Source organism: Rhinolophus sinicus, chromosome 1 (assembly GCF_057876585.1).
Source record: "Rhinolophus sinicus isolate RSI-liver-muscle chromosome 1, RSI-T2T, whole genome shotgun sequence".
Classification (NCBI taxonomy): domain Eukaryota; kingdom Metazoa; phylum Chordata; class Mammalia; order Chiroptera; family Rhinolophidae; genus Rhinolophus; species Rhinolophus sinicus.
Window position 1 is genome coordinate 143,637,404 of NC_142501.1, and position 15,400 is coordinate 143,652,803.

The following is a 15,400-nucleotide window of genomic DNA, read 5'->3' on the forward strand; positions in this document are numbered from 1 at the left end:
CGTTGTTATAGTAGTCAGTACCTTTTCAGTCTTCTGCTGTGCATATTTTGTTACTGAATGCTTTTTGAAAAGAGGTAGTTTCAATTTTGACCACTCGTGTTTACTGCAAAAGCAGTGTTAGGCGTGACTTCATATTTCAGAAGAGCAGCAGTCGCTATAAAGACTTTTTTGCCCATGACTTAGAAAAGCTGTGCCCTTTATTAAGCCAAAGCATCAGTGTTCTAAATGCACTGGATAAATTTGGGATTGACTGGATAAGTGTTCAATACTATTAAAGGATTAATACTATACTGTGAGCCATGATGCTTTTCCAATGGGCTATCATTTTCTGGTTGTCATCTGCTGGCACTGCTCATTTGCAGTGGCTGCAAGAGAGTTACAGTGGATTCAGAAAGTACCAGGGATCCATTCAAAGACAGTAAGATCCCTAGAAAAAAACCAGTGAATGATTCTCTCCTATATTCTCAATAAATTGGCTCAAGAAGGCAGACTGATAGCCAATCACTTCTATTTATTTCAGGACATAATAGACTTTTTAGACCTATGGGTGATACTGATAATTATAAGCCAGTTTAAATTATCCAAAGGGTATTTTATTTTTGCAAAGATAGGTTATAAACATTATAAAGTAAGATAGATTAATAATAATACACATATCAAAATTAGATTAAAAATGTAGGTCATGGCTCTCATTCACTCTGTCCTGGCATTAAAGATGTTATAAAAAAAAATACATAGAATACCAGCAAGTATCCCAACATTTACAGACATACATGTTGTCAAAAAGGTTTTTAGCAAAGAGAAACCATCCAAATTTTATTCTTTAGTCTACTGATATGATTTAACTTTGGTACATGGTATTACTATTGCTCCTACTGTAACAAGTTCTAGTTTTCTCAAGGCCTTTCCCCCAACTTTTCTGGAAATAAAATATCATATTTCCAACCTTCAAATTAAAATGTTATTCTCATAAGTATATGTACCAGGTTGGTATATTCACATATATCCTTTCCAATTTCAGGCTAAGCAAAGACATGCATTTAGCACTATATCAACATTATTAGAGCAAAAGACAATCCAACTCAATGTCAAGAGAAAATGTGACCTTCCATGCAGTGTTTGATGTAGAAAATACTGATTTTGACATATTTTATTCAAATACCAGTCTGATCACACATGGTCCAAGAACATTCAAATAATAAACCCAAAAGAAACAGATGTTAAAGATTGGTCTTCAAACCTTATAGCCAATGATGCCACGCTTGCTTACGGTCTCGCCGACATGAAACCACATCCCCACCTCACTGGACACCTCCTTCAGCGGAGCTTCCTTAACTGTGAGCTGTTTGAAGCTACCAGTTTGAGCACTAATGACTTTTTTTCCTAAGCTCTGAATAGCTGTAAGGATCTCAGCAGATGTTGGAGGAACCAGCTCAACCTTGGCATGGCACCAACATGTGGCCAATTGAGGCTTCGACTAAGTCACAGCACCGTTGACCAGCACCAGGGCCTTCTCTGCGAGGTTATGGGCAAATTGGGCCATGGTTCTAGGATGGAAAAATCCATGGCCTTGAACAGCTAGCTGAACCTTCTTTCATAATTTTATTTCTCTTAGAAGTAAAATATTATTCTTTAGGAGGAGAGTTATAATGAATTTTGCCCAGAGTGACTACGGTTGCACAAGAGAGGCGGAAACAGCTTGTTCTTTCATTATCCAGAGATTAGGGAAAATGTTGAATGGCAATATTCAGTCAGAAAGAGCTTTAATAACTTATCCTGGAGGAAATTTCAAAATGGTGTGCTGAGGTCATCACTCAGGACCCTTCCGCCTAGCCTGAGCTCGTGGTGCTGTATACATTATATGGCTACACGGCATCCAAGTCAGCCAGTGTGCATTGCTTGACTAAAATGGGAGCTAACTTCATCTCAGTCACCCCAGAGGATGGGAGGGGAAAGAGATTTGACTCCATACAGCATGAGTAAAGATAAGTCAAGAGCAACCCTTATACAAACTGTATGTGCTTCTCAGATATTTGTCAAGAGTATTGTGACTAAGTTGTAGGAAAAGGGCTTTCAATGAAATAAAAGATAATTTCAACCAATTGAATTCCCAACTGAAGTGATATGGATGTGTTTAATTTTTGTTAGAGCTACTGAGAATATGTAACTATCAAGAGATTTATATGTAGTCCTCATATAATCTTCACACAAACAACCTGATGATGAAGGTCTATTTTTATTCCCACTATATAGAAGAGGAAACGGAAGCCTAGAAGAGTTAAATTGCTTGCCCCCGATTGCACAGTTAATAAGTAGCAAAGCCAGAATTTCAACCTAGGTCTGTCTGCACCTGAAGGTCAAATTCTAGGTTTTGAACGTCTTTTAGTTTAAATTACAATCTTGAATTGAAAGATCTATATATAGGTAGTTATTCCTCAAAGAAAAATAAGTTTCTTCTGATTTCCAAGTTACTTGTGTAACCTATGCTCTTAACACCATCCTTTCTGCTTGCCTCTGTTCCCTGGGCTCTCAATCTCTCTTTTTCTTGAGCTCCCGCAGGCTCTGTTTTTTACAGGCGCTCTTTTCTCAACACATACATGCTTATATTGAATAATCCTTTATTTGATTATTTTCTACCTTTTAATAATTATCCTATTTCTCTCCTTTCCACAACAAATAATCTCTTGAGCTGAGACTTCATGGCCCTCACTGCCTACCCTCCCCCTCTGCTGAAATTACACACTCACAGCTCTTGTGATCTCTAACCACCAAACCCCCAAGGTCTTTCTGGGTTGTCCTTCACCTTGACCTTTCTGCAGCATTTGGCCCTGCAGACCACCTACTTCTTGGAAAGCTGCATGTGCACATTAGACACAAAACTTAATTAAATGATTGGCTAAATGAAACATGTAAACATTTTCTAAATTCTTAAATACAATGTATAAATGGCTAAACACCAGAAAATACTTTACATATAAACATCCTTATATATATTTAAAAGAATTCATGAGAGAATGATTCTAGTTAAGGGAATTGCCCAACAATGTAACAACAGCCCTCTTTTGCAGAATAAGGAATAAATTCAATTTTTTTTAAAGATTGATATATTTTTAGTTTAATTTTTAAAAAATATAGGTATGACATATATAAAAATTAACTCAAAACAAATCATTGGCATGGTGACTATAGTTAACAATACTGTATTGTATATTTGAAAGTTGCTAAGAGAATATATTTTAAAAGTTCTCATCACAAGAAAAAAAGACTTTTGTAAGTATATGTAGTAATGGATACTCATGAAATTTATTCTGGTAATCACTTCACAATATAGACATATATCAAATTATTATGTTGTGCACCTAAAACTAATATAATATTGTATGTTAATTATATCTCAATATTAATAAAAGGATCATTGGCCTATATGCAAAAGCAAAAGCTATAAAACTCTTAGAAGAAAACATAAGAGTCAATCATCATGACCTTGAATTAGGTAGAGGTTTCCTAGATATGACACCAAAAGCAAAAACAACAACAACAGCAACAAAATGGTCTTCATCAAGACCATTTTTTTGAGTTTCAAAAGGACACCATCAAGAAAATGAAAAGATAACCCATGGAATGTGGGAAAATATTTGCAAATCATGTATCAGATAAGGGACTTGTATTCAGAATATATAAAGAACTCTTACAACTAACAATAAAAAGACAAACATGCCAATTAAAAACTGGGCAAATCATTTGAATAGATTTTTCTCCAAAAAAGATATACAAATGGATACTTAACATCATTAATTATTAAAGAAATGCAAATAAAATTCATGACATACTACTTGTGATTATCCACTAGGATAGCTAAAATAAAAGACAGACAACACAAGTGTTGATCCACAAGCAGATAGAACTTCAGACCTATTAGGATGGTTATTATAAAAAATAACAAAAATGAAATAAACAAACAGAAAATAGCAAGTATTGGCCAGGATGTGAAGAAATTAGAACGCTTGTACATTGCTGATGAGAATGTAAAGTGGTGGACGTACTATTCAAAACAGTATGGCAGTTCCTTAAAAAAACAAACATTGTATTACCATATGATCATATATATATATATATATATATATATATATATATATATATATATATCCAGAAGTGGGATTATTATTATATATATATATATATAGAATTGAAAAGAGGGGGACCAAAAGAATTGAAAGCAGGGGACCCAAACAGACATTTGTACACCCATGTTTATAGCAGCATTATTCACAATAGCCAAAGGTAGAAGCAATGCAAGTGTCCATCAATGGATGAACAGATAAACAAAATATGGTATGTCCACATAGAGGAATGTTATGCACCGATAAAAAAGGCTATGTGCTACAAATGGATGAATCTTGAAAACATCATGCTAAGTGAAAGACATCTGACACAATAGGTTTTATATCATATGCTTCCATTTAAAAGAAATGTCTGGAATAGGCAAATCCATAGGGATAGAAAATAGATTAGTAGTTTTCAGGAGGTGAGCAGAGGAGGGAATGGAGAGGGACTGTGACTGGGTCTGGCGTTTTTTTGGGGGGTGGTAAAGATGTTCTAAAATTTGATAGTGGTGATGGTTGTGTAAACTTATAAATATAAAACCACTGAACAGTACACTTTAAAAGGGTGAATTTTATGGTATGTGAATTATAACACAACAAAGTTTTTTGTAAGAAAAAAAAATAAGTAGGGATTAGCTACCTGCAAGCTAGTATTCATTTTCTCATTCATTGATTTACCAAATCATTGTGGAACATGTTTTCAGCCAGGGACCGTGTTAGGTGCTGGGTATACCAGCATTTTGAAAAGATCCTCCACCTTCAGCATGGAAGCCAGATTGGAAGGGCACCAGAAGCCATATGGACAGTTGACAAAATTGGGAGCCAGCTAATATAGAGAACCATATCTCTTCTTAGTCGAACGTCATTTCTTTACATTACTTTCACCATAAAAAAGCAAAGCAAAAACAGGAAACAAGCTCTTCTTCAGCCCTTTTGTGATCCGAAGAAAGCTCTGCGGTTTCTTAGGGGCTTCAGAAAAGAGCTTTATAATCATAATAACCAAAGACTTGAGTATTATTTACTTTTGAAATCTAATAACATATCATAAGCTTATCTGTCTTTGGCAAGAGTTTGAAATGGAAAGTGAAGCTAAGAGCACAGCAAATAGTCTGGAAGATGGAACATTCATTCCTCATATTTCCTTGACAAGAAACTCCATGTAAAGATGGCCGAGGATCCAAGTCAGCTTGTTTGGACAGGAGTGGTCTGTGGGAACACCAGATACTTCAACAGGAGCTCCTCTTGTCCCCTTCAGCCTAATTTGTCCCAGGTCCACTCACTGGGTTTTAACAGGGCTGTAACATGGAAAAGTTTAAACTTTATTCCCAGCCTTTGTCTCAGAGGCTAGTAGTGTCTTCAGGGAGAAGGAAAATTTAGCTAGTGTAATAAGATCCCACAGGATGCTGTGAAAAGGACCAGATTTGGAGTTTTTGATTACCTAGGAGATTTCCCATCCTCTTGACTCTCTTACCATGGTTGGTCCATGAAAGTGAAGAGTGGTCCTCAGGGTGTATTTATCATGTGAACTGCTCATTAATGTTAACAATCAAGTTTTGTTAAACTGATCCTAACAGAGCTGAGCAATGTTGTTGAAAGTTTAATTCCCTTTCAAATAACTTGGGTTGACTCTGACATTATTCCCATGAGAATTCCTATAGTAATGGCAAGATCTTCTGTTGAAAGGACTCAACCACAGATCAACAAAACAGGATTTTCTGCTTTGAATTAATGCCCCAACTCCAACAAAATGAAATAATCACAAACTGAATTCTCCCAACCTAAAGAAAATTGAGCTATTAAAAAAAAATCAAATAATTGTTGAATGAATACATGGAAGTGAAGTCATTTATTTCTCTTCTTTAAATGACTTATGGATGGGTCAGTCTTGAGTTAACATATCTCTGAAGATGGATGCCACAATCTGTTCAAAATGATCTGAGTTGAACCAGAACCTATTAAGCCTCCAATGCCATTGCTACGCCTCCGAAGGATCTGGAAATACTTGATTGAAGGGCACTGCACTCTCCCATTGGCCAGTCCTCCTTCTGCACTTCCCAAGGAGGAGGATTCCAGGATGGTGTTCAATGGTTGTGTTCAGTGCTGGGGTAAGTGGACCCAGGATTTATATAATTCTAACTTCACAAGTCTCAGAGGGAAACCATGTAGGCAACAACTCAAAGGGTATCAGCAACCATGGGTGTCAGTTTACAACACTCAACTTGAAGGCAGTTTTCTTTAGCACCTCTTTAAGTTTTCAAGTGGGAGTGAAAATTGAATTCACTATAAACAGTCATCTCCAGGGTTTCTGTTAGGCAAAGCTTGGATGCGGCCGTTCGGGTGGAAGGATGGGGGCTAGCAGAAGACTTCTTGAAGTGTCCACGAAGCAACCATAGAGGTTTAGAGTGTTTGTTGGGACTGACTAAGGGGCTACTTGAGATGGGAAGGGTGGGCAAAGCCCCCTCTTCCCTGCCTCCAGCATCCCTCAGTGGGTCCACAGACAGAAACAGGACAGGAAGCGGTCGCTAGCAGAAGCCAGAAAAATGACCAGAAGAATGGCTGCAACTTCTTCTCCACCAAGAAATAAAGTTCATGCTGACTTTAGTGAAGGGGCAGAATATCAGTGCTAGGAACTCACCACAGTGCCTTCTGCCTTTGTGTTTCTGGCCCATCCTTAAAAAATGTTCAAGGCAGTGCCAAAGACGGACTTCATTCCAAGACCTGGAAAGAAAGTGTGTTGTAAAAAGCCTGCCTTTCATATGGCCTATCTGCACACAGGCCCCAGGGATGTAGCAACAGAGCTAACGGGGAGGCTAAGAGACAAGCTCAGACATGGGAGATGGGAAAAGGCACCACTCTCTGTGTTTGCTCAGTCTTTGGGGTAATTATGGTGGTCATGGTTAGTCTGTGCCTCTGCCCAGTAGATCTCAGCTGGACACACAGAGGCCAATACCCCAGGCTTAGAAAGAGCCCTTTGTTTTGTTTTGTTTTTATATGACAGGCATATCTTTAATTTTTTTAAATGGATGATACCATTTTGAAAAACAATTTCTTTTAAATCTTCTCTATGTATCCACAATAAAGACCACAAATACGTCTATTTTTCTCATTACTCCAAAAGACTGTTCCAGTGAAAAGCCAAAATCTACACAACATACCTATATTATTTCTTCTATTGTTTCATTGGACCAGGAAAAATAAACCAACAACCTTCAATCATCTTTGGAAATATGAGTAGTTTCCCATGAAAGCACTTTCTTGGTTAAAAGAAAAAAAAAAGGGTAACAGTATTGTGTGAGTTTTCTCTTCATCTGAGTTATATAATATTTCAGGAGCTCTTGCTTAAAACAGAGGCTTTTAAATTAATAACAAGTGATTAAAACATCTTGTCACTCAGAACTGGATGCTTACACAGTTGATCCTCATTATTTCTGGATTCCACAGTTGTGAATTCACCTACTTGCTTACATTTATTTCCAACCCCAAAATCAATACTCCCCGCATGTTCACAGTCATGTGTGGACATGCTCAGACACATCTGCTTTCTTGTTTCAGCTCTCCTCCTGTCAATATGTGTCCTTTCCATGGTCTATTTAGTGCCATATTATTATTATTTTTTTCATTGTTGTGCTTTCTATTAGTTATTTTACTGTTTAAAATGGCCTCCCAGGCATGGTACTGAATGTGTTTCTAAAGTACAAGAAGGTTGTGCTGTGCCTTACAGAGAACATAGATGTGTTAGGTAAGCTTCATTCAGGTGTGAGTTATAGTGCTGTTGTCTGGGATTTAAACGTTAATGAGTCAATAATACAGATTAAATAACGTATCTTTAAAAATACACATGAAACAAGGTTATATATTGATTGGTTGTTGAAAATGTGTCCAGAAGCTTGCGGGAAGCTAACCCTACAGTCCTCCTAGGAGCAATGGTTCAGTACTTGCTAATTCAGTGTTTGCAGTGACTTTGTAGAATGTAACTACAGGGAATACTGAGAACCGACTATATCCGCTTTTATAATTTGGAAGGGTAAACCAGCATAGGGCATGAGAACCACCCACCAGGGTGGGTTAGGGCCTACCTGGGTGCAGGGGTGGGGGACCAGTTTTGGGAAGCCAGTCCAGATGAGTCAACAGCGGAAACTAGTGAGAACTCTGCAGTAAGGCCCACGGGCTAGAAGTGCAGTCCTATGGATGGGGTCAACATGGAAAAGCGTGAAAGAGAGAGAGAGAGAGAGAGAGAGAGAGAGAGAGAGAGAGAGAGAGAGAGAGAGAGAGAGACATACGGGTGGGGAAGGAGGGCAGAGGGTCATGAATGAGAGGGATATAGCTACTTAGAAACAATGCCAGTCCCCAGTCGCTGCTCTTCATGGGACCTGCATACGTGGTGGGGTGAAGGATCAGGAGTGGGGTGGGATAATGCCTAAACTGTGTTGACTGGGTAAATTAATTCTGGGTTTAATCTCAGGTACAATAATCCCCTACTTCACCCACCATTTTTGGGAAGACTCTCCTTGTGGGCCTCCAACAGAAAACTATTAAGGAAGACCTGAAGAAACAAAAAGAATACTCAAAAATCTAGTTCCACTTTACGTTTGATAGGAAAGGTAATCAAATCTTTGTCCAATGAGTAGTGAGAGTCTCTTCTTTCACCTGTGCTTCTATTGTCCACCGAGGCCACTTTTCTCCTCACTAGGACTCTGATCCCAGCATAGTTCCAAATCTCCCCATCCTGGTGTTCTTCACCATGGCACAATTGAAAAAATCTCCAAGCCAGTATTTCTCCACCTTGGCTGCACGTTAAAAGCATCTGGGGAGCTTTAAAACCCAAGGGTCAGACCCCTCTTTCAGAGCAATCAAAGCAGAATTTCTGGGCAATGGGGTCTGAGCATGGCGACCTCTAAAATGCCCTGGGTGATTGTAATATATCGGCCCAAAGTGACAGAGGAATGCCTGGTTACAGCAATCCTCAGTCCTGGCTGCAAATAGAATCGCCCTGGGACTTAAATCCCAGGTTAATAGATTCAGAATCTCCCTGGAGGTGGAGGGAGCCTGGGCTTTTTGATTATGAATATATACATATATATTCCTTGAGAATCCTTGGCTTAATGAGATTACAAAGTTATCATGTTTGAATTTTTTAAATAAAATTGCTGGAGAAAAGCAAAGAACAGAGGGTAGAGAAGTTGGTGATAAATATGTGAATGTGATAAAAGTGAAGTCAAAGTTCCTGGGTCCCCTGATTCTTCTAAGCCATTGACTCCTGACCTGGAAGGGAGGCAGGTGGGCTATCGAGGGGAGTTAGGTGGTTTGCAGAGCAGGCCTAGGGTCACATTATCACAGGAACTGCCCCTGTGTGAGCTCGGTTGCTTGGCTGTTAGATTGGCTGCTCCAGAGGCCAGGCCTTTGAAACTGACAGTGGCAATCAGAGTGGGCTGTTCAGTGACTTCAATGACAACTGGGGCAGTGGTTCTCTCTCTTCTGGTGTCCCCATTCTCCCTTCCTTTGCACAGTAAGAGATAGGTAGCAGATTGCAGAGAAGATGCTGTTGCCTGGCACAGATCGCCTTTCCTGGGTTGGTGCGCCCATCCCCCAGCTGCTGCGGCTGCTGACAGCTTTCAGACACCTCCTCCAGGCACCTTCTTTCTGCTAAATAGCCGCTCCCCTGAGATGTTACATCCCCCCCACACCTCTTTCCAGCCTGGCTAAGAGGGAAAGCCCACAGACAATGGACTGAATGGCACAGGTGCCAAAGTCTAAATAATGCAGGTGATGTTGGATCTGCCGGTAGTTTCTGAGTGTGGGCCGGAATCGTGTCTCGTGAAGCTGAAAAACGGAAACACGGACCAGGGAGAGGCACATAGTTTTAAAAAGAGGATAGTTCATTAGAGGCAGGAGAAGAGGTTGCATCTCCTGAGTGGGAGGGGGTCCCGAATGGGGGGTGCCCCATGTCTGAGGCAAAAGCTCTTACTTTTATACCTTCCCTTGCCTGCTTGGGGCAGGGGAACTTTTTGAAGAAGGGAGCTTGTTTGAAGAAGGGAGCTTGTTTGAAGAAAGGAACTGGCACCTTCTAATGAAATCTGTTTACCAGGTTTGTTCTGCTTGCCCATCCTAAAGGAATTATTAGCAAAGTAACCCACTCTTATCTATCAGATCAGCTCCGTTTGTCAGGCCAAAAGGAATTTTATCATTAACCTCAAGACCTTGTTACATTATGTCCTGGAGCTAAAGGAGTGATTTCAAAACCTGAAGTTTTAGGATATGGCTGTCTTTTTTTTATTCCACCTGTCTACCGAGGAACATGCTAGGTAACCTGTATCATCACTCCCTTGCCTCAAGGCCAGGTGAATTCTGAAGGGCAGTTCATGTTCCCTAATGGATCAGGCTAAAGCTAGAGCAACCGAGGCTCTATCCTTGCTTAGAATTTTCCCCTGCCTTATCCTGCTTTCTTCATTCCCCTTCTCCCAAGAGCAATTAGATAGTATGTGCGTGATGGGGAGGGGAGGGCAGAAAGAATATGAACTTGGGAGTCAGATATATCTGGGTTCAGCCCCAACGTCATCACTTCTTAGCTGCATGAATCCATCAAGTTACCTGGACTCTATTATCCTCTGCTTCCATCTCTATATAATATGGGATGGCCACACATCCCTTGCGAGGATGTCATGATGATGATATTAAATGAAACAAGAGAATTGATGTATAAGTCCATGGCGCATAGTGAGGATTCAGTAATGTCAGCTTCCCTTGCCTCCAGGAACTTTCACGCCACCTCTTACTAAACTTGGTTCTCCACGGTTCTCTTTGGTCCCCCATCACAACAATTTTTAAGTCTCTTTACACTCTCTTTCTCCTTCTTCCTTTATAGCTTCCTTTTACTATCTCCTTTTCCCATGGTTTCTGCACCTCATGTTTTGTAGTGCTTTTTACTTCCCCCAATCATGATAAACTAAGAAAAATGCACAGTAGTACCCAGAAATACAGATCTTTATTCTGTAGGCCATGGCCAGAGAAGCTGGAATGAGATTATCAGTTTTTGCCAGCTCAGCAGTTATGTTTGATTCAGTTTTGTAAATCGGACTCAGGGGGCTAGTTTATGGCTTTGCCTGAGATAGTGTTTAGCCAGGAAAAGATAGACTGTTTTCCTTGTAAGATGAAAATAAAGGCCATTAAAAACCAATCACACTAGCCCTTGACAAAAGAACCCTCATTAACATCAATTTTTCTCATCTGGTCTGAACGGTGGAGCAGAAGGGAGCGAATCCCCACAGCCACGATGTAAGACAAGAGTTTACTGGCTCGGCCACAAACTGGTTGTGGGACTTTGGGGAGATTGCATAACCTCCTTAAAGCCCAGTTTCTCCATCACCAGAAAGTCTTTACAGCATAATATGTGCCAGCTACTTCACAAGGGACCTCCTAGAATTCATAAAATATTATTTGGGAAACTCTGGAACTCTGTGCAGAAACTGATTGAGAACAATGTATTTTGTTACTAATATTCTTGTTAATAACACTATGAAACCATTGCAAATCAACTCACTAGATCATGCTGTATACTGTAAACCATGTCTGTCATGAAGATGGTGGGAAATCTGAAAGTCACACGTTAGGCTTGAGCACCCAGTACCAGCTGTTCAACTGGATTTTTATAACAATTACCATAAGCCCAGTGGAATAGGCTGTTAATTGATACTTTTTTGCCTACCCAGCTCATTTCTCTATCCCTCTTCTGGCATTGGGACACCCTTTCCTCCGGGGAGCTCCTTCTCCACTCCCTGGTCCTGATGGGGCTGCGATAATGGGGTGTCATTGCCCAATCAGCTCATCCCGACACCTGACAAGAAGGGTGGGCACATGACGCAGCCTTGGCTGAGCATAGTCCACGTCTATCGAGTCACAGGAATTGGTCCAAGAGATGGTCTACTCATCAAGTCAATCAGAGTCCTTCCCCAGCATTTTGGAATAGGATGGGGGGAAGGGTAGCACTGCCACCTTTTTGAAAACAAGCAGGTAGGATGAGGCCTGCCATCCATCTTTCCATTTAGATAGATGTCTTCCTTCCTCACACATATTAAAGAATATGTGTGATTCTAATAGAATGAGTCCATCCATTGTTAATATATTCCAATTTTATCATAAAGAGAAATAGAGCTAATATTTTGGTATAAGTTATTTATAATTTAATAGAAAGCACGTCTATTGGGAAGTAGGGGTATGACTTGATCAATATTTTATCCAATGCATTAAAAACAAGCTTTTACGACTTTTTCCAACATGGGATGTTTTAAAGCATCATGAACTTGGGAAAGCTGCCATACAGTGAACACTTTCCTCATCCTTTTTCATCAGTGCACTTCTAAGTTGGCCACAGACTATAGATCTTTTGTCAAGCTTTCTGCTTGTACTCTCTGCCCAGAACATTAAAGAACAACCAAGAGATTGAAAAAGACAAAGTAGGACCAAATCTTGGATCTCCCAGGTTTTAGTCTGGTACTTTTATGATTAGGGGTGCTACGTGTCCGTTTAATTCAAGTTTATGTTTCTCACATCTGTTTTACATGCATATACATTTATATGAAAGTACTTCTTGTTCTAACTGCAGCTGGGAAGATATTTAAAACAGTAAATATTTACTAAGTGTGCATAAAACACCAGTGTGGGCTGAATTGGCCAGTGAAGGGGAATGAGAGTATGGGCCCCACTTCTGGCTCCATTGCTAAAGCCTGTGTGACCTTGGCAGGTCAATTAAAATCTCTGTGTTCCAGCACTACTTTTAAGAAAAAGGAGATACTAATCTTTATTGACTTGGCACTCCCAAAGTAATAACTCCTGAGGACAATACCTGCTATTCAGAACAGAAATCAAAAAGGAATCTCATTGAGACTGCCCATCTAAGACTTTTTCTTTTGTTTTCTTTTCTTTTCGGAGAGGAGGAGTGGTAGAGTGAAGGTTGTATCCTTGTCTGGCTTGAGGAAAAAGGAAACTTTGTTTTGAAAAAATTAGCAAGTACCGGCTTATGCATCTCACTGCAGTAAGAAGACAATTTGAATAAAGTAGCCAGGTTTGAAATTCCCCTCAGAGAAGAAAAGTGGGTGGCAGAGGAATTGTAACAGCACCTCTGGGACACTGGTTAGCACTTGTTGCACCTTAGAGCAGAAAGAGCAGGGCTTTGTGACAGGACTTGGGTGTTAAGGTGCTTCCGTTTTGTACTTCCGGCTACTTTAAACAAATCATTTCACCTTCGAGTGTCGGTTTTGATAACAGTAAAATGGAAATGATAATGCCCATCTTTAGGTGTGTGGAAACAGTTATACACAAACCTCTAACAAAATGGCACACAGAAGCAGCCTAATGAATCCCGGTTTTTCGGCCATCTTATTCATTTACTTGGATAGAAATTTGGCACTAGGATAGCAGATAAAGCAATCGCCACATTTTGCTTTCAGGGAGCAAACGCTCAGCAGGCATTTAGCCCTATGCATCCAATTAGCTGATCCCATCATATGTCCATATTTAGACACCAGAGCGATGTCTTGCATTTATATTGTCCCTTTACATCAAGGGGCAAACAAACATGTACAAGGAAACATAATCAAGGGCTGTAGTTTAATCAATTTGGAGTTGAAGGAGCTACAAGCTTTCTCTTGTACACAGGTGACCTCTCTCTCCCTCCCATAAAAAGGTCAATTGAGTCAATCACCTGGATGAGGTAAATGGAAGAAGCTTGGGTTATAGTAATAATTTAGGACTGAACTATTGTCTCAATTGTTTCATTTTCCTTTTACTGCCGAGGGGACAGAACATAAGCAGCAGCAGTTTTATGAGAGGAACCCCTCTCGTAATGCAAATAAGAGAACACCAATAACAAGGCTTGCATGCAACCTCACTGTCGCAACAGCATACATAAGCTTGGAGAAAGGACTACGCTGGCCCCCGAGAAACTTGAGTTTTGCTTTCCTCAAAGCAGGAGTTCTCAAACTCTTTTTGGAATCTATTTCCAATGACAAAAAAATTTTATCACCCACTAAACTAATCTGTTTGTACCAATCGTTGCATGAAAAATATAATCAGAGTGGTAGGGGGTCGTGCTACAACTTTTATGGTATTTCCCAAGGAACTTCAAAAGTAAAAGCTTGATCTATTCCAGGAGCAAGAAAATACTCCCAGTCATGCTAATAATTCCTTCATTTGCAAGTGCTTTGCACTATACATATGTTTTCACATGTTATTCACTTTTTCACCACAACCCTGTGAAGTTGTAGCATTGCTCAGTCCTCACAGTACCATGAGGTAGGTATCATCATTACTGTATTCCATCACTTCTAAGATGCCAAAGGGTGGAAGATGCACCTTTATTTTATGAACCACCCAGAAAGAAAACAGAAAACTGACAATGAAACCATGACACATCATCAATTGAAAATCAAAACAAAAAGACCACGCAATTTCAGATATGATAAAATGTGAAAGACTGCATTAGAATTGATGAACTATGGACTTTCCCTCTTATAGATGAGAAAAAGTTCTTTATTCAAGGTCAGGCTGCTCAAGGAGACTGAAGCCAGAAGCACCACTCAAACGCAAACCTGACTTTAACCCAGATTGACTCCACTCAACCAGACCTACAATCATGGAGACAATCATGGAAGCAAGACAGAAGGCTCCCACCAGGTATTCCTGAAACCACCACTTTAGAAGGGAATGATGTATCATAATAGGTGGCCGCCATCATGAAAGCATTTTTAGAAAGAAGCAACAAACTATTTTCAAAGGGAAATATGAAGGGCTATCACTGCCTGTCTTCACAACATACTGCATTAGTACAATACAGATGTAGTCAATCCTCCTTATTTATGGATTCCATATTTGAAAATTTGCCTACTCACTGAAATGTATTTATAACCCCCAAAATCAATACTCATGCACTTTCAGTTATTCATGGACAGGTGCGAGCAGCGAAAATTTTAAATTGTCTGACACACAAGTTCCCAGCTGAGGTCAAACAAGACGATGCTCTGCCTTCTTGTTTCAGCTCTCATACTGTTAACAAGTGTTCTTTGCATGGTCTATTTACGGTCACATGTTTTGCATTTTTGTGCTTTTTGTTGCTTGAAATTTGGCAACTCAGTTTTCATTGTTCAAAATAGCCCCCAGTACAGCACCGTGACTGTAGGTAAAATACTGTATTGAATATTTGAAAGTTGCTAAGAAAAAAATTTTTGTAACTGTGTACAAAAATTTGTGATGGATTTTTACTAGACTTACTGTGGTGACCATGTTACAATTAATACAAATACCAA

At 39.7% G+C, this 15,400-nt stretch overlaps 1 pseudogene; it reads right to left on the minus strand.

Annotated features, from left to right (window-relative positions):
* Positions 1-1,234: 1,234 nt before the first annotated feature.
* On the minus strand, positions 1,235-2,349 carry LOC109451687 (ATP synthase F(0) complex subunit g, mitochondrial pseudogene; annotated as a pseudogene).
* Positions 2,350-15,400: the final 13,051 nt, after the last annotated feature.